A 10,822-nucleotide genomic window follows, 5' to 3' on the forward strand; every position below is an offset into this window, starting at 1 on the left:
TTGCAGATTCCTGTACAGCATAACTCGCTTCTGTGTTACTGGTTTTATCGTAAGCTGGAGGGTTTATGCTGTGTCATAACGAGTCTAAACAAATTTGGCAAAACAAGTGTGCATCTGTGCAGTTCTTTGAGTGAACTGGAGATTTGCACCATTCATGACCTGGATGAAGTGATTCTCCAAAAGCGAAAGGCTACCCAAATTCTCCGTAGTTGACAGGATTCGAACCTGCGTGGGAATGCCCCAATGGATTTCAAGTCCATCGCCTTAACCACTCGGCCACAACTACATCCGAATGCACAGAGTTCTCATTTCCAGGTCTCTGTCCCTGGGGAGATTAGCAGTAGTGAATCATTGTTTGGTTTATTTGCATTCAAAACTCACAGCTTTCAAATCGATGAAATGTCGGGACAAAGTGGGTCTGGGTGTTCCACCCCGATAGGTGGGATCTATATTCAGCTTAAACGACGGCGGAAAATGCAGAAAATTACTCAGCAGGTCGAGCAGGATCTGGGCTGGGAAAAGGCGATTCAACGTTTCAGAACGTTATCAGAACTCCGTTTTCTCCCAATAGTACTGACAAACCTGTTGACATTCCCCAGAATGTTCTATTTTTTTTCAGATTCCCAACATCCACAGTCCTTTGCATTAGCCACTGAAACGATACAGAAATTCCTTTGTGATTCTGGATAAGATTCCTGGTTGGGGCACATTTTTGTGACCACATTAAAAACCCGGAGCTGTGCAGGAAAGAAAGCCAATGAAGTATGACCAGTGAGAGATCCGACCCTGGAACGTCCCAAACCACCAACCGTTCGGTTAATGGATGAACGTGTTGACCAATTACGCATCAGAGACGGTTTGAACTTACTCATTGTACGATCCAAAAACAGGCTTTTCACGAATTCAAACTTCAGCCTGCCCTTCACGAAGTGATTGATGTCCTGTATCAGTTTTTCTTTTGCAAAATAAATCGTGGGACATTCACTGCAGTGAAGTGGCAACAATCCTGTACCCGCTGGAAACGCATCCACGTCACAGCAACCAACTTTTCTATAACAGGAGTCCTGCTCTCTTCGAGGCTTTTTCGTAACTTGTTTGCACCCGAGTCTTCGCGTGGTCTTGTAGCCGTGGCGAGGTTTGAATTCCTGACGCGCAGGAATGAAAATCCTTTCAATGTCTCAGATTGGTTCATGTCGAGAGAACAGCAGAATCCACAGTCGTGGCCTCTGAAAGACTGGCTGTGTTAAGTGGGACAATCCACCCTTCATTCACCTGTGGTTTCGCTTCCAAAAGAGATTCTAAAGTTTTCCAAAGCTGGAGACACGGGTTCACTGTTATTTTCCCTTGTTTTGTTTTAACCTTCCCAGTGGCGATATTTTCCCCAAACTGCTTCGCAATTCTCCGCCTTGCATGATGTCTGGCGATGAGCAAAGCCCTTTTGTCGAGAAATTACTGAGGTTGGGATTCTTCTCTTTGGAACAAAGAAGGTTAACTGGAGATTTTTATGGTCTGTTTATAATGATAGGGGAGGGCGCAGTGCGGATGGGTGGGTTGATGTTGTGGAGGAAATGTTGCCAACAATCAGTGTCAGTTTCCAGAAGACTGGGACTAAAGACATTTAATGAAAAACGAAATTTGCGAAGAATATATAGAGCCTAATCTCAGGGGAACCGTTAATCCTTTAAGACACGGATGAGGAGGACATTCTGTCTTTGAGAGAGGAGCAAATCTGCAGAATTCTTTACACTGAAGGGCTGTCAAGGCTGAGTATAATCAAGGTTGAGACGGCCGCACAATTAGTCAATTTGGGAATCAAGAAGAATGGAGATAAGGCGGAAAAGTGCCAATAAGAATTAACCAAATCAGACGTGACCTCATTAAAACTTGGAGCTGACCTAATGGGACGAATGGCTTCCATCTGTTCCAATATCTTATCTGTCATTTGGAAACTACGAGAGACAATCGTGAAGAAAGTAATTGCAGGACGTTGAGAAAAGATGATTAGAGTCAAACTGAGTTAACATCATTTGTTGAATGGAAAAACACACTTGACAACTTCGTCAGAGTCCTTTGATCATATTGCAAGCAGAGTTGATCAAATGTTTGTAGGCATTCCGTAAAAGACCGTATCAAAAGCCATGGCACAAGGTCGGAGCTCACGATGAAAAGTTAAAAAAAAAGTCCTGGATTGTCCGTTGTTTAATTGTAGAATTAATCTGGATTATTGCGTATTTTTCAAGTTGTAAAAAAGTAATTAGTACAGTGCTGGAATGGTGAGTCATACGACTTCCATGATTTATATCTGCCTTAATGACTTGATGGAATTTGCAGAGTGAAATGTCCACAGATTTACTGACGATACACAACAGGTGGGAGGACATTTTGCGATGAGGACAGTGGAATCTGGAAATGGTTAGTGACAGGTTGAGTGGGTGGCAATGGAACAGGTGCACGGAGGAGGTTGCAGAGTTGATAGTTTGGAGGGGAGGGTGATACACATGGGTGGGAAGGAAATGGAACAGATGGGACAGGTCATAAGGACGGTGCTGGGCTGGAAGTTTTGAAGTGCGGTCAGGTGGAGGGAGGGGAAATGTGGAAACTGGTGAAATCTTAATTGATGCCATGGGGTTGGAGGTCCCTGATGTGGAGATTTAGCTTTAGAACGTAGAACAATGAAACAATACAGCGCAGCACAAGCCCTTTGGCTTTCGATGTTGCGCCGATCTGTGCACTAATCTAAACTCATCCCCCTATATTATCCCATCATCATCCATGTGTTTATCCAAGGATTGTTTACATCTCCATAATTTAGCTGAGTTAACGACATTGACAGGCAGGGCATTCCACACCCTTACTTTTCTCTGAGCAAAGAACCTGCCTCTGACATCTCGCTTAAACCTATAAATCCTCAATTTGGAGTTATGACCACTCGTACAAGCTGACAACATCTTCCTAAGAAAAATAGTTCTACCGTCTACCTTATCTAATCCTCTTATCATCTTGTAACTCCCGGGAGTAGTTTTGATTGCAGAGCTGTAGATTTGATTCAAACGAACAGCTCAGCGAGCAGACCTGCACCCTCAACCTAAACCTGAGTTGCACATCTTCGCAAACCTTGCAAAAATCTTGTAACTCTGTATCAAATCTGCTCTCAGACTTCTTTCGGATGAGAACAGACCCAAGCCTCTCAGATTTTCCTGATAAGACTATTCCTTCAGGACAGGCAATATCTTGTTCTATCTCGTCTGCAACTTTTCCAATGTTTCCACATTCTTCCTGGAATGGGCGACCAGGCAGTTCAAAATATTCCAAGTGGAGCCACACAAGTGTTTTGTTTCGTTGCAGCATGACATTATGCTCAGGAACTCAATCCTCCACCAATAAAACCGACGACGTTGTACTCTTTCGCTAGGAGCACACTGGTTAGTACTGCTGCATTGCAACACCAGCGACGCGAGTTCAATTCCTCCTTCAAGCGGCTATCTGTGTGGGTTTCTGCCCGTTACTCTGTTTTCCCCTCACAATCCAAAAAATGTGCAGGTTCGGTAAACGGGTAAGTGAAAGAAAATGCGTCTGTCTGGGTCGCGCCTCGGAGGGTCGGTTTATACTTGTTGGGCCCCAAGGTCTGTTTCCACACGGTAAGTAATCCAAAAATAATAATCAACCTGGCTTGAAACTATGTACATGGACTCCAAGCTCACTCTTCCCATCCACATTACCAAGAATCTTTCCATTAACTCAGTATTCTGTCTTCCTGTTATTGTTCCCAAAGTGAATCACTTCACATTTAGCTGCATTGAACTTTATTTGCCACCTCTTAGACCAATTTTGCAAATTATTCCAGCTCCCCTGCAACCTGCAACATTTTTCCACGCTGCCCACAACTCCAGCACCTTTAGTGTTATCTGCAAGCTTACTAACTCATTCACCCTATGCCTGCGTCTTCGTCATTTACGAAAATGACAAACAACAGTGATCCTAAAGCAGATCGTTGTGCCACACCACCCCTTACCGGATTCCAGGGTGAATATTTTCATTAGCCACCACTTGCTGCCTTCTCAGAGAAAGCCAGTTTCTAATCTAAACAGCGAAATCATCGTCAATACCATGCCTCTGCATTTTCTCCAACAGCCTAACATGTGGATTCTTATCAAAGGTTCTACAGACGTCATGTACACCACGTCAAGTGCCCTACCCTCATCCACATGCTTGGTCACCTTCTCGAAAAACTCACGAAACCATGTGGACCCTCTGAAATCAAGTTGTTGCTGGCTGAATGATTATACATCCTGTCTCTCATACTCAGTTCCATATTCTTTCCTACAAGAAAGGTAAGGCTCACTGGTCCAAGATTACTTTGGTCTTCTGTATTACCCTTCTTCAACAAGGGAACAACTTTTGCTATCCTCCAATCTTCGAGTGCTATTCCTGTAGACAATATCGAAAATAAAGATCAAAGGCAAAGGCTCTGCAATCTCCCCACTGGCTTCCCAGGAAATCCTTGGATAGATCCCAGCTGACCCAGGGGACTTACTTATTTTCGCCCCTTCCAGAATTGTTAACAAGTCCTCCTTGTAAACTGCATTGTAAACCATCCAGTCTAGTCGCCTGTATCTCAGATTCTCCTCGACACCGTTGTCTTAAACCAATATGAATACTAACAAAAAATATTCGTTAGCGCCTTCCTACCTCCTCTGACTCCACACACAATTCATCACTCCTATTTTTGACTAGTCCTCATCTTCCTCTCGTCGTTCTTTGGTTCCTGATATACACGTAGAATTCCTTAGGGTTTTCTAAGATTCTATCCGCAAGCGACTTCTCATGTCCTCTCCTGTCTCTTCTGGACTCTCTGTACAGGTTGTTCGTAACTAACTTGTAACTCTCAATCGTCCTAACTGAGCCTTCAAGTCAAATCCTAACATAAGCCTCCTACTTTCTCTTGACATGAGCTTTAAGTTCTTTAGTAAACCACGGCTGCTTCATTCGACAACTTCCTTCATAACTGACAGGTACATACTCATCAAGTACACGCGATATCTGTTCCTTTAACAAGCTCCACATTTCAATTGTGCTCATACCATCCGTTTCCTTCCACATCTAGTGCAAACTAAATCTTGCCAAATGTCATCCTAATTGCCTTTTCGTCAGATATACCTCTTTCCCTGCAGTACATAACTATCCTTTTCTACTGCTTAAGTAAACATACAGAACTGTGTTCACGATCATTAAATTGCTCACCTACCTTCATATCTAACACCCGGCCAATCCATTACCTAGTAACAAATCCAATGTGGCAAGTGACTGTTAATAAAAGGTAGTCTGGCCGCAGGTTATGGACTTGTGTTGAGGATGAGGCAGGATTTATCAAAGTTGATAGGGACAAATAGTTTTTCTGTTCACCTCCCTCTGTTTCCCTCACTCGCAGGAGACTGCTATTATCATTTGGTGCAGCAATTGACAGATGATATCTTTGGTTGCTTCGAAACTTCTGAACACTGTGCAAGTGAGTAAAATAGTACACAGGACCAGGCTCCTGTCAGGGAGCCAAGAAAGCATGCATTGTCAGAGGGCCAGAAGTGACGGAACGGCGCTTTCTCTTTCCAGTGCAAAAGGTTAGTGCTGAAAAGGCAGGCGCTCTTGGAGATTCAGTGCTGTGAGAGATGACGCTGTCAGAGCATCAGAACTGAGAATGCAGAAACTCTCAGATGGTTATTGCTGAAGGATCGGTTACTGTAATAGGATAAATTCTAAGGGAGTGGGCACATTCAGAGGGTTAGTGTTGAAGGAGCAGGCACGGTTGGGGGGTCAGGACTGAGAGAGAGGGTACTGTCACAGGTCCAGTACTGAGTAAGTGCCATCGGCGCCCGTTCAGTGTTGGGAGAGTGGGTGCTGTCGGAGGATCAGTGCTGAGGGATCATATTTAATTTATTTCATGCTAATATTTCCAGAAACAAATAATATAGCAGCTGGACATGCAAACTGTCCATCAAAACATTCAATGGCATGTCCGAACATAAATAAATTATCTAAAAACTCTCTCATATTTGAGGACATAGTGCCTGTTTTTGTCACACATACGCTGCCTGTCTGGTCACATACATCATCCCTGTTGTAGTCTCACACAACTTCCCCATGTTTTTCATACATCCTCCCACGCTACATCTTACACACCCACCATATCTTTGTCACACACACCGTCACTGCATGGGACAAACTCTAAGTCTGCCTGTACTGGAGTAGACTTCAGTTTACCCACCCCCAGTGATATGATTATGTAAAAATGGTTAGAAGTTAGAGCGTGGTGCAAATAACGCCAAGGTCGTGAATTCTCACCCGCCCACAACAGATGTATACCCTCTCGTTCTGCACTGCCCCACCTGAGCGAAAGGAACTTATCTACTTACCCGATTCATGCCCCTTATTTTCCTGGATCTCTGTTACTACTTTTCACGCGACTTCCAGAGGGAATTCATTCGCTTGTTCACCTCTTATGCATCGACACTGGAGTTAGCATATCCCCAGCAATATCATAGAGCCATTAATAGAAGCAAATTACTGCAGATGCTGGAATCTGAAACCAAAAGAGAAAATGCTGGAAAATCTAAGCAGTTCTGGCACCATCTGCAAGTAGAGAAAGGAGCTGACGTTTCGAGTATAACTGATCCTTTGTTGAAGATTAAAAAAGGGGAGAATTAGGGAGCTATTTACACCATGCTGACAGAAGGTGAGTCAGGGCTCCAGATGCAAAGGTGATAATGACAGAGCACGGAGAGATTAAAGGGAGATTAGGATCTGCGAATGACCAAGGCTGAAGCCAGTGCTATGTGACAAAATATGTGGGGGATGTGTGAAGCAGACTAAATGGAAAACAGGGGAGAAGCGTAGCAAAGTGGGAAGAGGAGAGGAAAAACGTATTGACAGAGTGGGAAGAGACAGAAAGAGAGACAATCAAGAAATAAAAGGTAAAGAACAGTGAAAAAAACACAAATAAAAAAGGTAATTAAAATAATTGAAAATAATATTATCTGAAGTTGTTTGAATTTAACAACTTCGACAATTTTACTTCATTATTTTATTCATCTTTTTTTTCATTTCACCTGCAATATCGGAAGCCAATAGATATGGACAGCACGGAAAACACAGTTTTTGATCGAACTCGTCCATTCCGAACAGATATCCTCACCTGATCCAGCCGCGATTGCATGCACTTGACCCATGTCTCTCTAAAGCATTCCTATTCAAATACTTGTCCAAATTCCTTAAAAGTATTGGAATTGAACCAGTCATCACCAGTTCGTCTGGCAACTTATTGCAGACACGCACCATCCTCTGCGTGAAGCCGTTGCTCCTCATTGCCTTTTGAATTCTCACCCGACCACAACAGATGTATACCCTCTCGTTCTGCACTGCCCCACCTGAGCGAAAGGAACTTATCTACTTACCCGATTCATGCCCCTCATGATTGAAAAACCTCCATAAGATCAGCTCCCAGCCTCTGACGAGCCAGGCAAAATAGTGAGAGAGCGTTCAGCCTGTAAACGTTTGCACCTTTTCCATTTTCAAATGTAGGATGTAACATGCTGTCTGAAGCAGTCATCTTAGCAGCTGATCTGTCGCTGACAAACGCTGCAGGAAGGCGTGATAACTTGCTAAATATGCTGTCAAACGAAGATTGCATAAGCAACATGAGTCATTGAGGAAAACGTGCAATTGAGTTCTGCGCTGTTGCTGACTCGAAAGCAACTGCGTCCTTCGGGAGCAGAAAGAATCCCACTGCTAGATTACAATTCAAATGCATTTGGAATAAGGTTCGCAGCAGTTTATCAGCAGCACATAACCCTGACTCCAAAGGTCTGTGAGTTTCCAGAAGCACAGTGAGCGATCGTTGAAGGTACTTTTCTCCAGACGATATTTGACAACATGACAAGCTGCAGCTGTGCTGTTGGCATTGCGATTGAAATTGCATGCGTCCGGACATTGTGCTTAATTTTGGATATCAGAGCAACTGGTTAGCTCGACTGTGCGCTTTCGGAAAAGTCAATGCTTTTTTTTGTTGAAAAGATTTGCAACGAAAGGAAATACCTCAGAAGAGCGTGCGATCGATATCAAATCAGAAAATGAATAGCCGCGGTGATTGTGAGCACGGGCAATGTAGGCATTTGCTTCTAGCGAGCAGGCCCGTTGGTGGGTTAGCTCAGCTGGTTAGAGCGTGGTGTTAATAACGCCAAGGTCGTGGGTTCAATCCCCACACTGGCTCGTGTCGTGAGCTACCCTGTGCCAAGGTTCTTCGCGGCTTTTAATTTCACCGCCTGCAACAACTTGTCACATGATCGATTCAGATGTGTATTCATTCGAAAGCCGACCATCGCTGTCTTGGAACAGCAACTCGTTGGTCCCATGTCGGATCTCAGCTGCGTTGCTGTATTTCCAAACAAAGTGAACCACAAAATCACCAAGCAGAAACCCTCGCCAGCGCAATAAAACATTTGACAGGGATAGACGCACAACTCGATCGCAGTACCCATGATGACTCTTGGATGTTGTCTGCAGCAAATCAATCAGTCTCAATTGTTTTCACAAAGAAATGCAAAACATGAAATATATGCAGTATTAAGTCGACCTGGCACAGTCTCGGAGGAGAACCAGAGTTCAGGCTTCAATTCAAATCCAAGATTCGTTCATCTTATTTTCCTGGATCTCTGTTACTACTTTTCACGCGACTTCCAGAGGGAATTCATTCGCTTGTTCACCTCTTATGCATAGACACTGGAGTCATCATATCCCCAGCAATATCATAGAGCCATTAATAGAAGCAAATTACTGCAGATGCTGGAATCTGAAACCAAAAGAGAAAATGCTGGAATATCTAAGCAGGTCTGGCACCATCCGCAAGTACAGAAAAGAGCTGACGTTTCGAGTATAACTGACACTATGTTAAAGATAAAAAAAAGGCGAGAATTAGGGAGCTATTTACACCATGCTGAGAGAAGGTGAGTCCGGGCTCCAGATGCAAAGGTGATAATGACAGAGCACGGAGAGATTAAAGGGAGATTAGGAGCTGCGAATGACCAAGGCTGAAGCCAGTGCTATATGACAAAATATGTGGGGGTGTGTGAAGCAGACTAAATGGAAAACAGGTGAGAAGCGTAGCAAAGCGGGTAGAGGAGAGGTAAAACGTATTGACAGAGTGGGAAGCGACAGAAAGAGAGACAATCAAGAAATAAGAGGTAAAGAACAGTGAACAAAACACAAATGAAAGGTAATTAAAATAATTGAAAATAAAATTATCTGAAGTTGTTTGAATTTAACAACTTCGACAATTTTACTTCATTATTTTATTCATCTTTTTTATCATAGAGTCAATATCATAGAGTCAATAGATATGGACAGCACTGAAAACACGGTTTTTGATCGAACTCGTCCATTCTGAACAGATACCCTCAACTGATTCAGCCGCGATTGCTGCACTTGACCCATGTCTCTCTAAAGCCTTCCTATTCACATACTCTTCCAAATTCCTAAAAGTCTTCCAAATTATTGCAGACAAGCTCCACCCTCTGCGTGAAGCCGTTGCTCCTCACTGCCTTTCGAATTCTCACCCTCCCACACCAGATTTGTACCCTCTCGTTCTGCACTGCCCTACCAAACGAAGATTGCATTAGAAAAATGAGTTATTGAGCAAATCGTGTAAGTGTGTTTTGCGCTGTTGCTGACACCAAAGCAACTGCGTCGGTCGGGAGCAGAATGAATCCATGGATATCCAGTTTGAGGTGGTTCATGTCTCAGTGGTAGTTGGAAATGAAGAGATCGAAGGCAGGTAATTGGACAGTTCGGGGTGTCCTGGTGGATGGAGTGCATTGGAGGTGGGCAATGGGATCCTCGGAGGTTGCCGAGTGTCTACATTGTGAAAGTAAGCTCGTAGGCGTCAGAAGAAGTGTTCGACGTCACGGCGTGTATTAAATTCATTAATACGTGGACAGAGGGAGATAAAGTTGAGTTCTTTCCTGTGGACTGGTCATTCATCCTCCTTCTGGGTGAGGTCAGAGAGAATGGTGAAAACTCGCCAAGACTGGGAGCTGGGATCTGGCGTGGTGTGGAGCTTGGGGAAGAGACCGAGCCTGTAATTGGAGTGGGTGTGGTGTTAGGGGGAATTGGGGGTGGAGTCTTGAGCAGGGTGGTGTTCCCCTCTGGTTTCTAGGGACGGGGTTGCTGACAGTGGGACCTGGGGGGTGTCAGCAGAATGCAGGTGATTGTCGTTGATGGGGGAGGACGTGGTGGCAAACACGGCAGTGGGGGGCCGCTGAAGTCACTGAGTGTGTGACATCAGTGATGATGTGAGGGGCGGAAGTGTTGTCACTTGTGGCGTATGAGGAATTGTGAGGGGCGGAAATGGCACTTACTTTATGTTAACCAATAATTTCCTGTCACAAATCTGTTTGATAATGTCGTATTTTAATTAAACTCACTCCCTTACTGTTTCTCTGTTTTGGTCTTCATCCACATCTCCATGGGGTTCCAATATTTCAACCTTTCTCTTTGGACTTCCGAATTTCCATTCACCTCAGACCTGTCCCCCTCCTCATCTGTGTCCGTTTATAGCACACTGCATAATCTTGGTACCAGAGGAGCCTATTCCAATAAAATAGCTCAGTCTTCCCTGAGTACTGGTAGCAGTGCTCACTGGTCAGAACCACTTCTGATGATACTATTGTGTGATCCTGATACATTCCTGCACTCTTCTGATATCACTCAGCTTCTCTCCATGTGATATCCCTCACTGTGTGGGTCTAATTTCTGCCTCTGTCAGTGTCTCTCGCTC

General features: G+C 44.1%; 2 non-coding genes across 2 annotated transcripts; one reads left to right on the forward strand and one right to left on the reverse strand.

Moving 5' to 3' along the window:
* Positions 1–204: 204 nt before the first annotated feature.
* Positions 205–286, reverse strand: trnas-uga (transfer RNA serine (anticodon UGA)). The gene has a single exon. It is a non-coding gene; the product is annotated as a tRNA-Ser (tRNA).
* A 7,892-nt stretch (positions 287–8,178) lies between these two features.
* trnai-aau (transfer RNA isoleucine (anticodon AAU)) lies at positions 8,179–8,260 on the forward strand. The gene has a single exon. It is a non-coding gene; the product is annotated as a tRNA-Ile (tRNA).
* The last annotated feature ends 2,562 nt before the right edge of the window (positions 8,261–10,822 follow it).

The sequence above is a fragment of the Hemiscyllium ocellatum genome, unplaced genomic scaffold, assembly GCF_020745735.1.
Source record: "Hemiscyllium ocellatum isolate sHemOce1 unplaced genomic scaffold, sHemOce1.pat.X.cur. scaffold_462_pat_ctg1, whole genome shotgun sequence".
Lineage (NCBI taxonomy): Eukaryota > Metazoa > Chordata > Chondrichthyes > Orectolobiformes > Hemiscylliidae > Hemiscyllium > Hemiscyllium ocellatum.